An 18960-nucleotide genomic window follows, 5' to 3' on the forward strand; every position below is an offset into this window, starting at 1 on the left:
TTGTTGTAAGCATATCATTTTGAATAGTAACACAGTCTAGATCTAATGTTTTCAGTGTTATCACATGGCCAGGCTTATGCAGAGTGCTGCTGGGTTTTCCTTTTTTTAACATATAATACAGTCATCGCAGCTTGTACCTGTTCACACTTAGAAGGTTCTAGTCAGTTTTTTGGGATAGATAGATAGATAGATAGATAGATAGATAGATAGATAGATAGATAGATAGATAGATAGATAGATAGACCACATTCCAAATTATCATGCAAATTGAATTTTAAGTGGCATCAATTGTATATACAGTGGGGAAAAAAGTATTTAGTCAGCCACCAATTGTGCAAGTTCTCCCACTTAAAAAGATGAGAGGCCAGTAATTGCCATCATAGGTAGACCTCAACTATGAGAGTCAAAATGAGAAAACAAATCCAGAAAATCACATTGTCTGATTTGGCAAGATTTTTTTTGAAATTATGGTGGAAAATAAGTATTTGGTCATTAACAAAAGTTCATCTCAATATTTAGTTATACAGAGGTGTATCCAGCCTTTCCAGCACCCCGGGGCAAAGGATCAGTTTGGCGCCCCCCCCCCCCCATTTGAACCTTAACTCTATTGAAACAGTATGACCAAGCCAAGGTACATTCCTGAATCTCCATAATGTTGAAATAGATACCAATAAAAGTAAAATGAATTGAGACATCAGTAGGTTAAGTGTTTTTGAATATCCATATTGAATCAGGAGCCCCATATAATCCTGCATAAAGTTTAATAATGGCCCCATAAGATGCTCCATAGACACATTTGCCCAATATAGTGCTGCAGAAACGTTGATTATGGCCCTATAAGATGCTCCATACAGACATTTGCCCCATATAGTGCTGCACAAACGTTATGGCCCCATAAGATGCTCTATACAGACACTTGCCCCATATAGTGCTGCACAAACGTTATGGCCCCATAAGATGCTCCATACAGACACTTGCCCCATTATAGTGCTGCACAAAGGTTATGGCCCCCATATAGTGCTGCACAAACGTTATGGCCCCATATAGTGCTGCACAAACATTATGGCCCCCATATAGTGCTGCACAAACGTTATGGCCCCATATAGTGCTGCACAAACATTATGGCCCCCATATAGTGCTGCACAAACATGACCCGCATATAGTGCTGCACAAATGTTATGGCCCCCATATAGTGCTGCACAAACATTATGGCCCCCATATAGTGCTGCACAAACATTATCACCCCCATATAATGCTGCACAAATGTTATGGCCCCCATATAGTGCTGCACAAACGTTATGACCCCCATATAGTGCTGCACAAACGTTATGACCCCCATATAGTGCTGCACAAACGTTATGGCCCCCATATAGTGCTGCACAAACATTATGGCCCCCATATAGTGCTCCACAAACATTATGGCCCCCATATAGTGCTCCACAAACATTATGGCCCCATATAGTGCTGCACAAACGTTATGGCCCCATAAGATGCCCCATACAGATATTTGCCCCATTTGCTGTTACTGCGGTTCGTTCCAGCTGCCGCTCCATCTTCCGCCTCCTCTGCACTGACGGTTAGTCAGAGGGCGCGCACTAACTACGTCGTCACGCCCTCTGACCTCAGCATCACTGCAGAAGACGGACGGCGACTGGAATGAGGAGCAGGTGAATATCGTGCAGCGCAGCGCTCCCCTCCCCGTATACTCACCTGCTCCTGGCGTGGTGCAGTCCCTGCTTCCCCGGCGCTGCTGCTTCTTCCTGTACTGAGCGGTCACCGTTACCGCTCATTACAGTAATGAATATGCGGCTCCACCCCTATGGGAGGTGGAGCCACATATTCATTACTGTAATGAGCGGTATGATGTGACCACTCAGTACAGGAAGAAGCCGGGGCGCTGGGAAGCAGGGACCTGCAGGGACCGCGCCAGGAGTAGGTGAATATAATTAGACAGCCCCCGCTCCCTGGCCCTGCCAACCCCCTCCTTGGACCGCCGCATCATCAGGCACATGCCCCGGCTGCCCCCCCCTGGATACGCCACTGAGTTATATATCGTTTGTTGGCAATGACAGAGGTCAAATGTTTTCTGTAAGTCTTCACAAGGTTGGCACACACTGTTGGTGCTATGTTGACCCATTCCTCCATGCAGATCTCCTCTAGTTCTGGGATTTTTGCTCACCGTTCTTGGGATCATTTTGACATCACAGGGTGAGATCTTGTGAGGAGCCCCAGAGTGAGGGAAATTATCAGTGGTCTTGTATGTCTTCCATTTTCTTATTGTTGCTCCCACAGTTGATTTCATCACACCAAGCTGCTTGCCTATTGCAGATTCAGGCTTCCCAGCCTGCTGCAGGGCTACAATTTTGTTCCTGGTGTCCTTTGACAGCTCTTTGGTCTTCACCATAGTGGAGTCTGGAGTGTAACTGTTTGAGGTTGTGGACATGTGTCTTTTATACTGATAACAAGTTCACAGGTGCCATTACTACAGGTAATGACAATTACTACAGGTAATGAGTAGAGGACAGAGGAGCCTCTTAAAGAAGAAGTTACAGGTCTGTGAGAGCCAGAAATCTTGCATGCTTTCAGTTGACCAAATACTTATTTTCCACCATAATATGCAAAATTAACCTTGCCAAATCAGACAAGGTGATTTTCTGGATTTATTTTCTCAATTTTGACTCTTACAGTTGTGGTCTACCTATGATGTGAATTACAGGCCTCTCTCATCCTTTAATGTGGAAGAATTTGCACAATTGGTGGCTGACTAAATACTTTGTTACCTATATATATATATATATATATATATATATATATATATACTGTATATACGGTATATACAGGTCCTTCTCAAAAAATTAGCATATAGTGTTAAATTTCATTATTTACCATAATGTAATGATTACAATTAAACTTTCATATATTATAGATTCATTATCCACCAACTGAAATTTGTCAGGTCTTTTATTGTTTTAATCCTGATGATTTTGGCATACAACTCCTGATAACCCAAAAAACCTGTCTCAATAAATTAGCATATCAAGAAAAGGTTCTCTAAACGACCTATTACCCTAATCTTCTGAATCAACTAATTAACTCTAAACACATGCAAAAGATACCTGAGGCTTTTAAAAACTTTTTTCTGATGAAAGCAAATTTTGCATGTCATTCGGAAATCAAGGTGCCAGAGTCTGGAGGAAGACTGGGGAGAAGGAAATGCCAAAATGCCTGAAGTCCAGTGCCAAGTACCCACAGTCAGTGATAGTGTGGGGTGCCATGTCAGCTGCTGGTGTTGGTCCACTGTGTTTCATCAAGGGCAGGGTCAATGCAGCTAGCTATCAGGAGATTTTGGAGCACTTCATGCTTCCATCGGCTGAAATGCTTTATGGAGATGAAGATTTCATTTTTCAGCACGACCTGGCACCTGCTCACAGTGCCAAAACCACTGGTAAATGGTTTACTGACCATGGTATTACTGTGCTCAATTGGCCTGCCAACTCTCCTGACCTGAACCCCATAGAGAATCTGTGGGATATTGTGAAGAGAAAGTTGAGAGACGCAAGACCCAACACTCTGGATGAGCTTAAGGCCGCTATTGAAGCATCCTGGGCCTCCATAACATCTCAGCAGTGTCACAGGCTGATTGCCTCCATGCCACGCCGCATTGAAGCAGTCATTTCTGCCAAAGGATTCCCGACCAAGTATTGAGTGCATAACTGAACATTATTATTTGATGGGTTTTTTGTTTGTTATTAAAAAACACTTTTATTTGATTGGACGGGTGAAATATGCTAATTTATTGAGACAGGTTTTTTGGGTTATCAGGAGTTGTATGCCTAAATCATCAGTATTAAAACAATAAAAGACCTGACAAATTTCAGTTGGTGGATAATGAATCTATAATATATGAAAGTTTAATTGTAATCATTACATTATGGTAAATAATGAAATTTAACACTATATGCTAATTTTTTGAGAAGGACCTGTACATACTGTGTATATATATATATGCAGTATATATATTAATTATTTTTTTTTAAATAAACTCATGGATGGTATTGTGTATCAGGGCTCCTTATATCAAGGAGATTAATCCTCAATTAAAAGAAAGCTACTTAAGAAGGATTTTCCACATTTTTAACCCCTTTACCCCAAGGGTGGTTTGCGCGTGAATGACCAGGCCAATTTTTACAAAGCTGACCACTGTCCCTTTATGAGGTAATAAGTCTGGAACACTTCAATGGATCCCAGTGGTTATTAGACTGTTTTTTGTGATATATTATACTTCATGATAGTGGTAATATTTCTCTGAAATGACTTGCATTTATCTGTGAAAAAAATGGAAATTTGGCAAAAACTTAGAAAATTTCCCAATTTTCCAACTTTGAATTTTCGTGCCCCTAAATCAAAGAAATATGTCACACAAAATATTTAATAAGTAACATTTCCCACATGTCTACTTTACATCAGCACAAATATGGAACCAAATTTTTTTTGTTGTTAGGAAGTTATAAGGGTTAAAAGTTGACCAGCGATTTCTCATTTTTACAACACCAATTTTTTTAGGGACCACATCACATTTGAAGTCACTTTGAGGGGTTTATATGATAGAAGATACCCAAAAGTGACACCATTCTAAAAACTGCACCCCTCAAGGTGCTCAAAACCACATTCAAGAAGTTTATTAACTCTTCAGCTGCTTCACAGGAATTGGGAAAAAATTTACATTTAAGCTTTTTTCCACAAAAATTAACTTCAGATCCAAATTTTTTCATTTTGACAAGATTACCAGGAAAAAATGGACCCCAAAATTTGTTGTGCGATTTCTCCTGAGTACACCGATACCCCATATGAGGGAGAAAACCACTGTTTGGGTGGATGCCATTTCACATTTGGAGAGCCTCTGAAGCCTAAACAGTGAAAATCCCCCTAAGTGATGCCATTTTGGAAACTAGACCCCTCAGGGAACTGATCTAGATATGTGGGGAGCACATTGAACCCTCAGATGCTTCACAGAAGTTTATAACATTGAGCCATTAAAATAAAAAAATCTAAATTTTCCCAAAAAATAAGATTTCAGCACAAAATATTGCTTTTTCATAAGGGTAAGAGGAGAAATTTAACTATACAATTTGTTGTGCAATTTCTCCTGAGTACGCCGATACCCCATATGAGGGAGAAAACTACTGTTTGGGCGCATGGCAGGGCTCAGAAGGGAAGGAGCGTCATTTGACTTTTTGAATGTAAAATTTCCTAGAATCGCTAGCGCACGTCATGTACCATTTGGAGAGCTCCTGATGTGTAAACAGTGGAAACCCCCCACCAGTGACCCCATTTTGGAAAATAGACCCCTCAAAAAATGTATTTAGATGCATGGTAAGCACTTTGAACCCCTAGGTGCTTCACAGAAGTTTATAACGTTGAGCTGTGAAAATAATAAAATCACATTTTCCTCATAAAAATGTTGTTTTAGCCCCAAGTTTTTAATTTTTCTAAGGGCTAATAAGATTTTTTTTTACAACAAACTGAGGTCCATTTTTTCCTGAGTGCGGTCATACCCTACGTGTAATCGGCGAAATATTTTTCAGACACAGTGCAAAGCTCAGAAGGCAAGGAGTGCCAGATTTTACTGTTATGGTTTGCTGGTGCCATAACCCACTGGGAGAGCCCATGAGGTAGCAGAACAGCAGCATTCCCTATAAGTGACCCCATTTTACAAACTATACCTCTCAATTAATTCATCTAGGGGTGCAGTGATCATATTGACACCAAGCGTGTGTAACAGAAATTTATACCATTGAGCAGTGAAGAAAAAATAACTACATTTTTACCATCAAAATTTAGTTTTAGCCCCAGATGTAACATATTCATACAAGAAGTGGTTAAAAATGGCAACAAAATGTGTCCCACAATTTATACTGAATGTGGGAATACCCCATATATGTCTGTACAGTACTACTTAGCCAGGCGGAGTGACTCGGGAGGAACGAAGCGCTATTTGCCTCCTAAAGCACAGATTTTCCTAAAAGAGTTTGCAGACTCCATAAACAGAGCTCCCAATTGCTAGAAGAGAAGAATCCCCCCTCAAGTGACCCCATTTTAGAAATTATACCCATTTAAGAATGTATCTGTAGTGCTGATTTTCACTCCATGGGTATTTTCCAGAAACAAGCAGCAATGAAAATTGCAAACTGCCACTGTAGTGACCAGTACGTTGCAGTCACCAGTACGTTATGCCCAGACCATGCTTCTGGAGACATGCTCCTGTAAGTTAGGTGGACTCTTATCATTTCAGAAATGCCAAACGTGGATGCTATATGTATGGTTTAGGTACACTGTGGTGCTCAGAAGGGAGGGGGGGCATTTGGATTTGGGAGCAAAGAATTTGCTGAATTTCTGTTGGTGGGTGAGGAGCCATTTCACTTTTCCAGAGCCTTTGTGCTACCAGTAATGTGGAAGCCCCCTATATTTCTGTTAACAAATGATGCACCTGAGTGAGGGCTTGATTTTTTTGTGACTGAGTTGAAGCTTATATTGGGAATATTTTACATAACATTTGGGATCACATTTATCCGGCGCTCTACGCTGAACACTTACTTTGGAGTTTCCATCTAAATCTCCGAGTGACGTGATTCAGATAAACCCCCTAAGGATCCATTCACTATAATGAGGCAGCAGAGTTACTCTGGACTCCATCTGGCCTCTGTTCAGAGGTGTCCTTCTTTTCAGAAGTGCACAAAACTGTGGCCGATGGCACTTTTTTTGCACGATTATAAAGACGAACATCGCTGGAGAACAGTCCAGACGGCATCCACAGTGCCTCCATCTGCCTCATTATAGGGAATCTTCTGCCAGAGGTTCTGTCTGAATCAGGTATTTCAGAGATGTACATGGAAACCCCAGTGTAAGCGCTTAACTCAGGATAAATGTGCTCTGAGCCTTACTGCGATCTTTGGGAGGCAGAATGAAAAAATGAACAGCAGTTAAAGAATTGGTTTTATTTATTTTTTACACCGTTCCGTGTGCGACATAAGTGATTAGGTGACTATATTCTTCTGGTCTGTGCGATTTACAGCGATACCAGATTTATATCGAGTTTTTATGTTTGGCTGCTGTCACACACTAAAAGACTCTTTATTGCTAAAACTAGTTTTTGCATCACCATATTTTGAGAACTATAATTTTTCCATATTTTGACCCAGAGAGTCACAGGATGGCTTGTATTTTGGGGGACGAGTTGACGTTTTTATTGGTACCATTTTTGATCACTTTCTATTCCGACTTTTGTGAGGCAGAACGAACAAAAACCAGCAATTCAGGAATTTCTTTTTTTTGTGTGTGTGTGTGTGTGTGGGGGGGGGGATATGCTATTCTGTGTGTGGTAAAATTGATAAAGCAGTTTTATTTTTCGGGTCAGTACAATTACAGCAATACCTCATTTACATTTTTTTATGTTTTTCATGGCTATTATACAATAAAAACTATTTTATAGAAAGAATACGGTAATTATTTTTGCATCGCTTTAGTGTGAGAGCTTTAACTTTTTATTTTTCTGCTGATGGAGCTGTGTGATGGCTTGTTTTTTGCAGGTCAAAATGTCATTTTCAGCAGTATTATGTTTATTTATATCCGTCTTTTTATTGCATTTTATTCCACTTTTTGTTCAGCGGTATGATGATAAAGCATTGTTTTTTTACTTGTTTTTTATTTATTTATTTTTATGGTGTACACTAAAGGGATTAACTAGTGGGACAGTTTTATATGTTGGGTTGTTGTGGGAGCGATGACACCAAATACGTGTACTTTTATTGTTTTTTTTTCTTTCATTCAAATATTTATTTAGAGATACAATATCTTTTCATTGTTTTTATTATTTTAAAAAAATATATATATTTTTACAATTTTTTTTTTTTTTTAACTTTTTTACTTTGTCCCACTATGGGACTATCATTTTTTGCATGCTGATCGCTGATCCCCATGATGCCGAAACTGTCTGCTCTGCACTGACAGATAAACTTGCTTATCATGCACTGGGCATGATCAGCAAGTTTGCTAGGTCTGGTGACCCAGATGTCATCATAATGACATACGGTCACCATGGCAACGATCGGGACCCGGGACCCCGTGTCATGTTGCGGGGTCTCCGATCCAAAGGCAGAGAAACTGTCAGCTCTCTGCCTGCTTACGGAATGCTGCAATCGTGTTTGATCGCAGCATTTCGAGGGTTAAGGTGCCGGGTGTCAGCTGTCAGAATCAGCTGACACCCAGTGGTGATCGCATGCAAACCCCCCATTTGAGGGGTCGATCGCAATGAAGTAATATTCCATCCATGATCAAATAGGCCCAGGGCCCATGGACGGAATATTACATCGATGTCAGGAAGGGGTTAAAGATACTGCTCAATCTATGTGACTGCAGACCTGTGAATTCTCACATTGGGCACACTATTGTGAGGATTATCTGGTGTCAGCTGCAGGAATGGCAGTCACATGACCGCAAGTATGTAACATGCATACTCCTGGCCAGAATCTGACTAGACTGTTTCTGGTGCAAGGGTATTGTGCGAGACCGGAAACAGTCTAATCGGATTCTGGCATGGAGTATGCATGTTACATACTTGAGATTATATAAGAAAAATGCACAAAAGAATCAGGAGTAGAAAAATAAAAATAATATTTTTTGAATCAATTACCATATTTTGCAGATTATAAGTTGTACCGGTTTATAAGACACACCCCCATTTTGGGGAGTAAAATAGTAAACAAAAAATGTTTGATTTTTTTAATAAACTGGTGCTTGTTATAATGCGCTTTTGCAGTCGCTTACCTGGGGGGGGCAGCAGTGGTGGAGCAGGGTCCCAGACGGCAAGGTCGCTGCCTACGCTGCCTCCAGAAGCTTCTGGCAGCAGTGACTCTGGGACCCCACTTCACTTTAGCCAGTAAGCTCCATCACAGCTACAATTCGGATTATAAGACGCATCTCCATTTTTCCCCCAAATTTGGGAGGACAGAAGTGTGTCTTATAATCTGAAAAATATGGCATATTAAAAGTACTGCAGACTAGAGCGATGGCAATAAGTGACCAAAAGTTGTCACCATAGTAAAGTAAGGCAAAAAAACAAAGTAAAGTGCAAACTAGTGCATCAGGTAGCTGCTGACAGCTGAATCCCAATGCAGAGCGAGTGTCAGTCAGTGGGGGGGCACGGTTACAGCTGTCACTATGTATAATCAGGGCAGTGACTGAAATCCTGCCAATGCCACCCCGTGACTTAAACCAGAACACTGTTGGGAATGGGGGGGAGGGGGATAAAGTGCAGCACTTGGCTAAGGCGCTGGACAGGTTGATAATGTTATTAACCTGCAGATTAACCTTAGGTTAATAGTGTTTTTTCTGGTTACAGGTTCCCTTTAACCAGATGTTTTTGATTGAAAAAGCTTTTGATTTCAGTACATCTGACATCTTGATGCTGCAAATTCAAGAAATGACCATTTTCAGTTCTTTACAACCTATACAAGTTTGGAAACTCCGTTGTACCTACTCTGCGTGCAGAATTATTAGGCAAGTTGTTTTTTGGATCACATGATACTTTTTATACATGTCGCCCTACTCCAAGCTTTTCAGGCTTGAGAGCCAACTACCAATTAAGTAAATCAGGTGATGTGCATCTCTGTAATGAGGAGGGGTGTTGTCTAATGACATCAAAATCCTATATAAGGTGTGCTTGAGTATTAGGCAACTTTCTTTCCTTTGGCAAAATGGGTCAGAAGAGAGATTTGACGGGCTCTGAAAAGTCCAAAATTGTGAGATGTCTTGCAGAGAGATGCAGCAGTGTTAAAATTGCCAAACTTTTGAAGCGTGATCACCGATCAATCAAGCGATTCATGGCAAATAGCCAACAGGGTCGCAAGAAGCGTGTTGGGCAAAAAAGGCGCAAAATAACTGCCCATGAATTGAGGAAAATCAAGCGTGAAGCTGCCAAGATGCCATTTGCCACCAGTTTTGCCATATTTCAGAGCTGCAAAGTTACTGGAGTATCAAAAAGCACAAGGTGTGCGATACTCAGGGACATGGCCAAGGTAAGGAAGGCTGAAAAACGACCACCTTTGAACAAGAAATAAGATAAAATGTCAAGACTGGGCCAAGAAATATCTTAAGACTGACTTTTCAAAGGTTTTATGGACTGATGAAATGAGAGTGACACTTGATGGGCCAGATGGATGGGCCAGAGGCTGGATCAGTAAAGGGCATTGAGCTCCACTCCGACTCAGACGTCAGCAAGATGGAGGTGGGGTACTGGTATGGGCTGGTATCATCAAAGATGAACTTGTGGGACCTTTTCGGGTTGAGGATGAAGTAAAGCTCAACTCCCAGACCTACTGCCAGTTTCTGGAAGACAACTTCTTCAAGCAGTGGTACAGGAAGAAGTCGGTATCGTTCAAGAAAAACATGATTTTCATGCAGGACAATGCTCCATCACATGCCTCCAACTACTCCACAGCGTGTCTGGCCAGTAGAGGTCTGAAAGAAGTAAAAATAATGACATGGCCCCCTTGTTCACCTGATCTGAACCCCATAGAGAACCTGTGGTCCCTCATAAAATGTGAGATCTACAGCGAGGGAAAACAGTACACCTCTCGGAACAGTGTCTGGGAGGCTGTGGTGGCTGCTGCATGCAATGTTGATCGTAAACAGATCAAGCAACTGACAGAATCTATGGATGGAAGGCTGCTGAGTGTCATCATAAAGAAAGGTGGCTATATTGGTCATAATTTTTTTGGTTTTGTTTTTGCATGTCAGAAATGTTTATTTCTAAATTTTGTGCAGTTATAGTGGTTTACCTGGTGAAAATAAACAAGTGAGATGGAAATATATTTGGTTTTTATTAAGTTGCCTAATAATTCTGCACAGTAATAGTTACCTGCACAGATATCATCCTAAGACAGCCAAATCTAAAAAAAAAACCACTCCAACTTCCAAAAATATTAAGCTTTGATATTTATGAGTCTTTCGGGTTGATTGAGAACATAGTTGTTGATCAATAATAAAAATAATCCTCTAAAATACAACTTGCCTAATAATTCTGCACGCAGTGTAATATTTTGGAACAGTGCAATTTGAGGGGGGTTTTGTTTTGGAAAAATACTGTTATCACTGACAGGTTTGTCCAATAAAATTTGATTTATACTCTAACAGTTCATGAATGTAAGCATTGTTCTGACTGGCATCGACCATTTAAGAAAATCAGAGAAAATTTGCATAATAATTTGGAACACAATGCAGATATATAGATAGACAGATTTCTAGACTTGATAAACAATTACAATCCTAGACAAAAGGTATAAGGTTTAATTCAAACCCAATATGTACAGAATTTTTATTATCCTTTATCGCATAAATTGAAAATATAAAATCTATGCGTATTGCATACAGTAAACGGTGATCCTCTCAATATGGGCAGAGACAGGCTGATGTATTTTTCGTGCGAGAATTGCATGGTAAACCTTGTACTGGCTGTTGGCTCTCTTGACAGCTGCATAGTAATCCATCACGCTGTTTTGCTCAGGTCAGGAGAGTGGCCAGGCCAATGCGTGCAGTGCGATGTGATTCTCCCACGAGAAATAAGGCAGTCTGACTCTGCCCTAAGATATACTGCGGCTCAGGGCAGCACCCTGTACAGTAGGTCCAGGTTAAAAGGGTTACAATCACAAATTGCACCCCTCAAGATCCCCACCCATTTTAGCTACACGACTGCCAGTGACATAGGACAAGCGCTGTTGCTAAATCTGCCTCATGCTGTAGGGGGCAGCGATAGTCACATGTCGCCTGATTGTTGCTTCAGTGTTAATAGTGGTATGTCTCCCAAAATTTTTCTGTGGATTTTGTGTAGTTTTCTCCCATTGTCCTGTGTAAGTGGTGTACACTCTTTAACCCTTCACGTAGTCTGATAAACAGCAGGTCGTCCAACTACTAAGAGATCGCCATGTAATTCTGCATGTTTTTCCTGCTGAACGTTCTAATTTGTATGTGGTTAATGGTCTCTATTACATGTAAGATGTTCTTTTTGATAATATAAGCAGAGATAAACTAATGTGCCAGAGAAATGCTTCTTCCATTAATAGTCTTGTATAATGAATGCGCAAATATCCCTTCTGGGAATATCTCTCACAAGTAAAAGATCTTCTCTCCATAATCTTCAAACTGTATGTGAAATAATAGAGCTGCTTTTCTCTGCAATCAGTTTCCTTTGTCTGCAGTGCAGTAGCATCCGATAGACTGTAACATGCAACATTACTGTCTATCTCGTGTGCCTGTATCACTGAAAATGGCAGCTATCTACTTTATATACAGAACCTGGAATTACTAATGTCGGCAATAACACAACTGTATATATCTATAGGATGTAGGCCCTACAGAAATGCGGGAGGAACATCATGTTTTAATTAAGACCAGCCTTGCGTCAATGTCAGATAAGGCATAAACAGGTTTGCTAGCTCCGATGCCACAGCTATATCCATTACTTAAGTGGAGCATACACATATTTTGACCATTATGTTTAAAATAGCCCCGAGCCACACAGAACGGAGAGTGGAGTCGGAATTCCATGGTTTATTACAGTAAAAGGGCAATAAGCATCTGTAATATTAGCAGTGGCAGAACACAAAATTGCTTGATAGCATTTGAAAGGAGAACCAGTCATGTGAATTGAATTTTCAGCTTGGGGCCTAAGAGGCCAAATTTAATCATCCAGCTGAAATTATCACACAAGTCAATATTCTTCCCCCCCTCCCCTACAAAATAAAAAGAAAGAGAGCGAGAAATGAATTCTCCATGCTGAAGTTCAGCAGGTGGCCTTGAGGCTGATAACCAACTGGATGAAATCTAAATAACTTTGCCGAAACAAAACCAGCAACAGAATTGATTGCCTTTCAAGTTAAATGAAAGTGGCCCTACCCAGTCAATATGAATACAGAGCGCTCACACTCTACGCACTTCGCTTTGAGATCTAATAAAGAGCAGCCCCTTCAATCCCGAGCTATGATTGGCTGACAACTTCTCTAACTACTAAAGTCAATTTGATCTATTGATCTGCACCAAGTTAAAAACCCCTTGTATTACAATCTAAATCACTTTTATAAGTGCTCCTGTAAGGCTTCGGCAATCATAGCCTGCTACGTAGAAACAGTAATTCAAGGATGTGCTGGGTCCACTGCTGCTTGTGTATATCCCAAGGAAGAACGTGGCTAGGAGACACTATGAAAAATAAAAGTCAAGCTTTCTTAATGTCAGTTCAGAGAATTATATTATTCATGATTAATGACAACTTTTTCAGAAAAATTGTATCCAATTTTCGAAGCTTGCAAATTGACGTAACAGGAAAATAATTTCTTGATCTATTCCATTTTGAAAAACAAGAAAATAATGATTAAAATGAAAAATTCTTAAAGAGGATACCTAGCATTAAAAACGACCTTACTTAAAAGCTAGCAACATTTGCCTGTCCTGCAGTGATAATGTCCACACCACTGCCGCAGCCATTCGTTGTTCTCAGTGGTCTTGCGCTATACTGTACATGCTGGCATCACCACTGAGACCAGTGATTGGGAAGTAAAATATAACTAGAATAGCGATAATTTGTGGTTTTGTTGTCTGCTGGTCTGCTAGTTTTGAACAACACCTTTAAGACAACGTTTCAAACTTCATCCATCTAAACCTTATTGCTTACAGCCATTGACACTTAAAGGGAACCTGTCACCTGAATTTGGCGGGACCAGTTTTGGGTCATATGGGCGGGGTCTTTGGGTGTTTGATTCACCCTTTCCTTACCCGCTGGCTGCATGCTGGCCGAAATATTGGATTGAAGTTCATTCTCTGTCCTCTGGAGTACATGCCAGCGCAAGGCAATATTGATTTACACAGAAACACTGCTGCAAGCGCTCAGCATAGGGCACAGGATAATTGTGAGCCGAGCCTTAGTGAGATCTGTGGGAAGCAGAATTAACAGATCAACAGCAGGTCAAGAACAGGTTTTATTTATTTTTTCTGCCATTTTGTTTGAATGCAGATTGCACATTTTCTGTTAGTACAATAAACCTTATTTCAAGGCAGAAACATTACTGTGTCCAACAGTTATTAGAAATATGAAACTGAAATAGCTGTTGCAAAAAGAACAATTTTTATAAAACATTAAGCTTAAGATTAATAGGGGTGCCCAAACTTTTTCATATAACTGTATATATATATATATATGTGTGTATATATATATATATATATATATATATATATATATATATATATATCACTGCCATATCCACACTGTCATATCCACTACTAGTTGCCGCCACCAATCGTTTATACAGGCTAATTGGACACCCGTTACAGGTAGCATATGGCTTCAGGGGTGCAGTTTACATAGCAAGAGGAACAGAGCTATTACATATATATATATATATATATATATATATATATATATATATATATATATATATATATAATCTGAAAAGGTAGGCAGTGTTTATAAAAAATCTAAAAAGATGCTACAAAATGGTAACAAAACAATTCATAATATACAATTACATGGTAAAAAATGGATAACGAATTAAAACTACTAAACCTGATGTTGCAGGAATTACTCTTTTCTTTATGAAGGTAAGCACTTCTTTTAGGAAAAGGGAACACTCTCACAGAGAGCTATGTCTTCCAGAAACGAACAATGACAGAAACCAAACTTCAGTTTTTATTAGCTCACTGTTACGCCCTCATACTTCCTCTTGGTAAGCTAAAATGGGGGCTGATTGTGGAAAGTGCTGGGTCTGTTAGAATTTTAGGAGATTCCTATCTTTCAGGATATCTTTGCCAATGGAGGTCCTAGGCAGTAGATATTGTCATCATGTTTCCTATCGTGATTTCACCTTTCTACAGAAATGAAATGTGGCATGGATAGCTTCATGCATTGGATAAATATTAAGTTGTGGGGGTTAGAATGGCTTTACAGTGATGTGAGTGAATGCGTTATGTTCATCCCTTCATTTCGATGCCGAATTTTTTTTTCCCATAAATATCTGATTGATGCAGACTCCAATATTCATCACTGACCACTGGCTTCAAAGTGTCTCAGACAAGCCTTTTGAAGAGACTACGCTCTTGCCTTGGAAATGTTCTTCTCCACCTCTGAATAAATGAACCCAGGTCTTGGTGGCTGGTTCTCCCACCAGATCTCCTGTTGTAATGACTTTGTCACTGCAGGAGGCGTTTACTATGGAGGTTGAAGTGTCAGCTCTCTCTCACTTCCCCAAGTTATAATTAATCACATATGTTCAATGTGAGGGTGATATGTCCCCTCTCTGGAGATGTGATTATGGATTTTTAATTTTTCTCGATGACAATCTATATAATTTCTGATATGGCACTCCTCTTCTACTCAGACAACAGCTTATAAATATATTTTGTAATGGTTACTCTTCACCTCTCATCAGTGCCAATTTATGGCCTTCTGTTAGGTGAACTTTTAACAGTGCAGAGTAGTCATCTTTGATCCATCTGCTATGACAATACTCACCCTTTTTAAAGTGGTACTCTCATGCAGATAGGCCAGTCTCTTCCACCAGAGACAAACAAGACTGGCTGCAGACTGGGCTGAAATTCTTTTCCCCATGACCTTCACTAGTCCCTGGGGTAGCACCTAGGTCGGACTGGCCCACCTGAGAACCGGAGGATTCTCCAGTGGGCTCAGGCACTGAGACCTGCTGGCATATTGACCAGCAGCTGCCTAGGGCCCCCACTGCTCAAGGGGACCCCAGCCAGTGCTGTGTTGCTAGTAGCAGCACTACCAGCAGCTATGGGACCCCTGAGTCAGGGGGGCCCTTCCAGTGTCAGCTCAGCAGCAGCTGGAGACAGGAGCCTGTCCCCACTGCTAAAGAGAAATTAATACTCACGCTTCCCCATGCCCCCATGGACATGGAGAGGAGTGAGTATTTATTTTCCATAGCGGGCAGTGTTAGCTGCAGGCTGAGGCTAACACTGCCCGCATGTAAATCTGGAGCAGCTTCATTGGGACCCCAGAGGTGGGCCTGTCATGATCTCAATGGCAAGAGAACATAGCATAAGCATATATAGGAACTAGCTCTTGGAAGATGGGAACTGAGCTGACCATGAACTAAACCTAACGCACAACTAGCAGTGGCCGGGTAGCATGCCTACGTTGATTCTAGATGCCCAGCACCAGCCGGAGGACTAAATAATGCTAGCAGAGGAAAATATCAGTCCTAGCTCACCTCTAGAGAAATACCCCGAAAGGAGACAGAGGCCCCCCACATGTATTGGCGGTGAATTAAGATGAAATAACAAACGTAGTATGAAAATAGGTTTAGCAAATTTGAGGTCCACTTACTACATAGCAGAAGACAGAAAGGACACTTTCATGGTCAGCTGAAAACCCTATCAAAACACCATCCAGAAATTACTTTAAAACTCTGGCATTAACTCATAACACCAGAGTGGCAATTCCTGTTCACAAGAGCTTTCCAGACACAGTAACGAAACTACAGCTGTGAACTGGAACAAAAATGCAAAAACAAACATGGACAAGAGTCCAACTTATCTAGTAGTTGTCTAGGAGCAGGAACAAGCACAGAGAGGCTTCTGATAACATTGTTGACCGGCAAGCAACTAACAGAGCAGCAAGGTTATATAGCGACTCCCACATCTTGATGGGAACAGGTGAACAGAGAAGATGAAAACACCAGTTCAATTCCACCAGTAGCCACCGGGGGAGCCCAGAATCCAAATTCACAACAGTACCCCCCCCTCAAGGAGGGGGCACCGAACCCTCACCAGAACCACCAGGGCGATCAGGATGGGCCCTATGAAAGGCACGAACCAGATCAGAGGCATGAACATCAGATGCATTCACCCAAGAATTATCCTCCTGGCCGTATCCCTTCCACTTGACCAGATACTGGAGTCTCCGTCTGGAAACGCGAGAGTCTAAGATTTTCTCCACAACGTACTCCAACTCACCCTCAACCAACACCGGAGCAGGAGGCTCAACGGAAGGCACAACCGGTACCTCATACCTGCGCAATAATGACCGATGAAAAACGTTATGAATAGAAAAGGATGCAGGGAGGTCCAAACGGAAGGAAACAGGGTTAAGAATCTCCAATATCTTATACGGGCCGATGAACCGAGGCTTAAACTTAGGAGAAGAGACCCTCATAGGGACAAAACGAGAAGACAACCACCCCAAATCCCCAACACAAAGCCGAGGACCAACACGACGGTGGCGGTTGGCAAAAAGCTGAGTCTTCTCCTGGGACAACCTCAAATTGTCCACCACCTGCCCCCAGATCTGATGCAATCTCTCCACCACAGCATCCACTCCAGGACAATCCGAAGATTCCACCTGACCAGAGGAAAATCGAGGATGAAACCCCGAATTACAGAAAAACGGGGACACCAAAGTGGCAGAGCTGGCCCGATTATTGAGAGCGAACTCTGCCAATGGCAAAAAAGCAACCCAATCATCCTGGTCAGCAGACACAAAACACCTCAGATATGTCTCCAGGGTCTGATTAGTCCGCTCGGTCTGGCCATTCGTCTGAGGATGGAAAGCGGACGAAAAAGATAAATCTATGCCCATCCTAGCACAGAATGCCCGCCAAAATCTAGACACGAATTGGGTCCCTCTGTCAGAAATGATATTCTCAGGAATACCATGCAAACGAACAACATTTTGAAAAAACAGAGGAACCAACTCGGAAGAAGAAGGCAACTTGGGCAGAGGAACCAAATGGACCATCTTAGAGAAACGGTCACACACCACCCAGATGACAGACATCTTCTGAGAAACAGGCAGATCTGAAATAAAATCCATCGAGATGTGCGTCCAAGGCCTCTTAGGAATAGGCAAGGGCAACAATAATCCACTAGCCCGAGAGCAACAAGGCTTGGCCCGAGCACAAACGTCACAAGACTGCACAAAGCCTCGCACATCTCGTGACAGGGAAGGCCACCAGAAGGAACTTGCCACCAAATCCCTGGTACCAAAAATGCCAGGATGACCTGCCAACGCAGAAGAATGAACCTCAGAGATGACTCTACTGGTCCAATCATCAGGAACAAACAGTTTATCAGGTGGGCAACGATCCGGTCTATCTGCCTGAAACTCCTGCAAGGCCCGCCGCAGGTCTGGAGAAACGGCTGACAATACCACTCCATCCTTAAGGATACCTGTGGGCTCAGAGTTACCAGGCGAGTCAGGCTCAAAACTCCTAGAAAGGGCATCCGCCTTAACATTCTTAGAACCCGGTAGGTATGACACCACAAAATTAAACCGAGAGAAAAATAATGACCAGCGCGCCTGTCTAGGATTCAGGCGCCTGGCGGTCTCAAGATAAATCAAGTTTTTGTGGTCAGTCAATACCACCACCTGATGTCTGGCCCCCTCAAGCCAATGGCGCCACTCCTCAAAAGCCCACTTCATGGCCAAAAGCTCCCGATTCCCAACATCATAATTCCGCTCAGCGGGCGAAAATTTACGGGAAAAGAAGGCACAAGGCCTCATCACGGAGCAGTCAGAACTTTTCTGCGACAACACAGCCCCAGCTCCGATCTCAGAAGCGTCGACCTCAACCTGAAAAGGTAGAGCAACATCAGGCTGACGCAACACAGGGGCAGAGGAAAAACGGCGCTTAAGCTCCCGAAAGGCCTCCACAGCGTCAGGGGACCAATCAGCAACATCAGCACCCTTCTTAGTCAAATCGGTCAATGGCTTAGCAATATCCGAAAAACCAGCAATAAATCGACGATAAAAGTTAGCAAAGCCCAAAAATTTCTGAAGACTCTTAAGAGAAGAGGGCTGCGTCCAATCACAAATAGCTTGAACCTTGACAGGATCCATTTCAATGGAAGAGGGAGAAAAAATATATCCCAAAAAGGAAATCCTCTGTACCCCAAAAACACACT

Source organism: Ranitomeya variabilis, chromosome 1 (assembly GCF_051348905.1).
Source record: "Ranitomeya variabilis isolate aRanVar5 chromosome 1, aRanVar5.hap1, whole genome shotgun sequence".
In the NCBI taxonomy this organism is placed as follows: Eukaryota; Metazoa; Chordata; class Amphibia; order Anura; family Dendrobatidae; genus Ranitomeya; species Ranitomeya variabilis.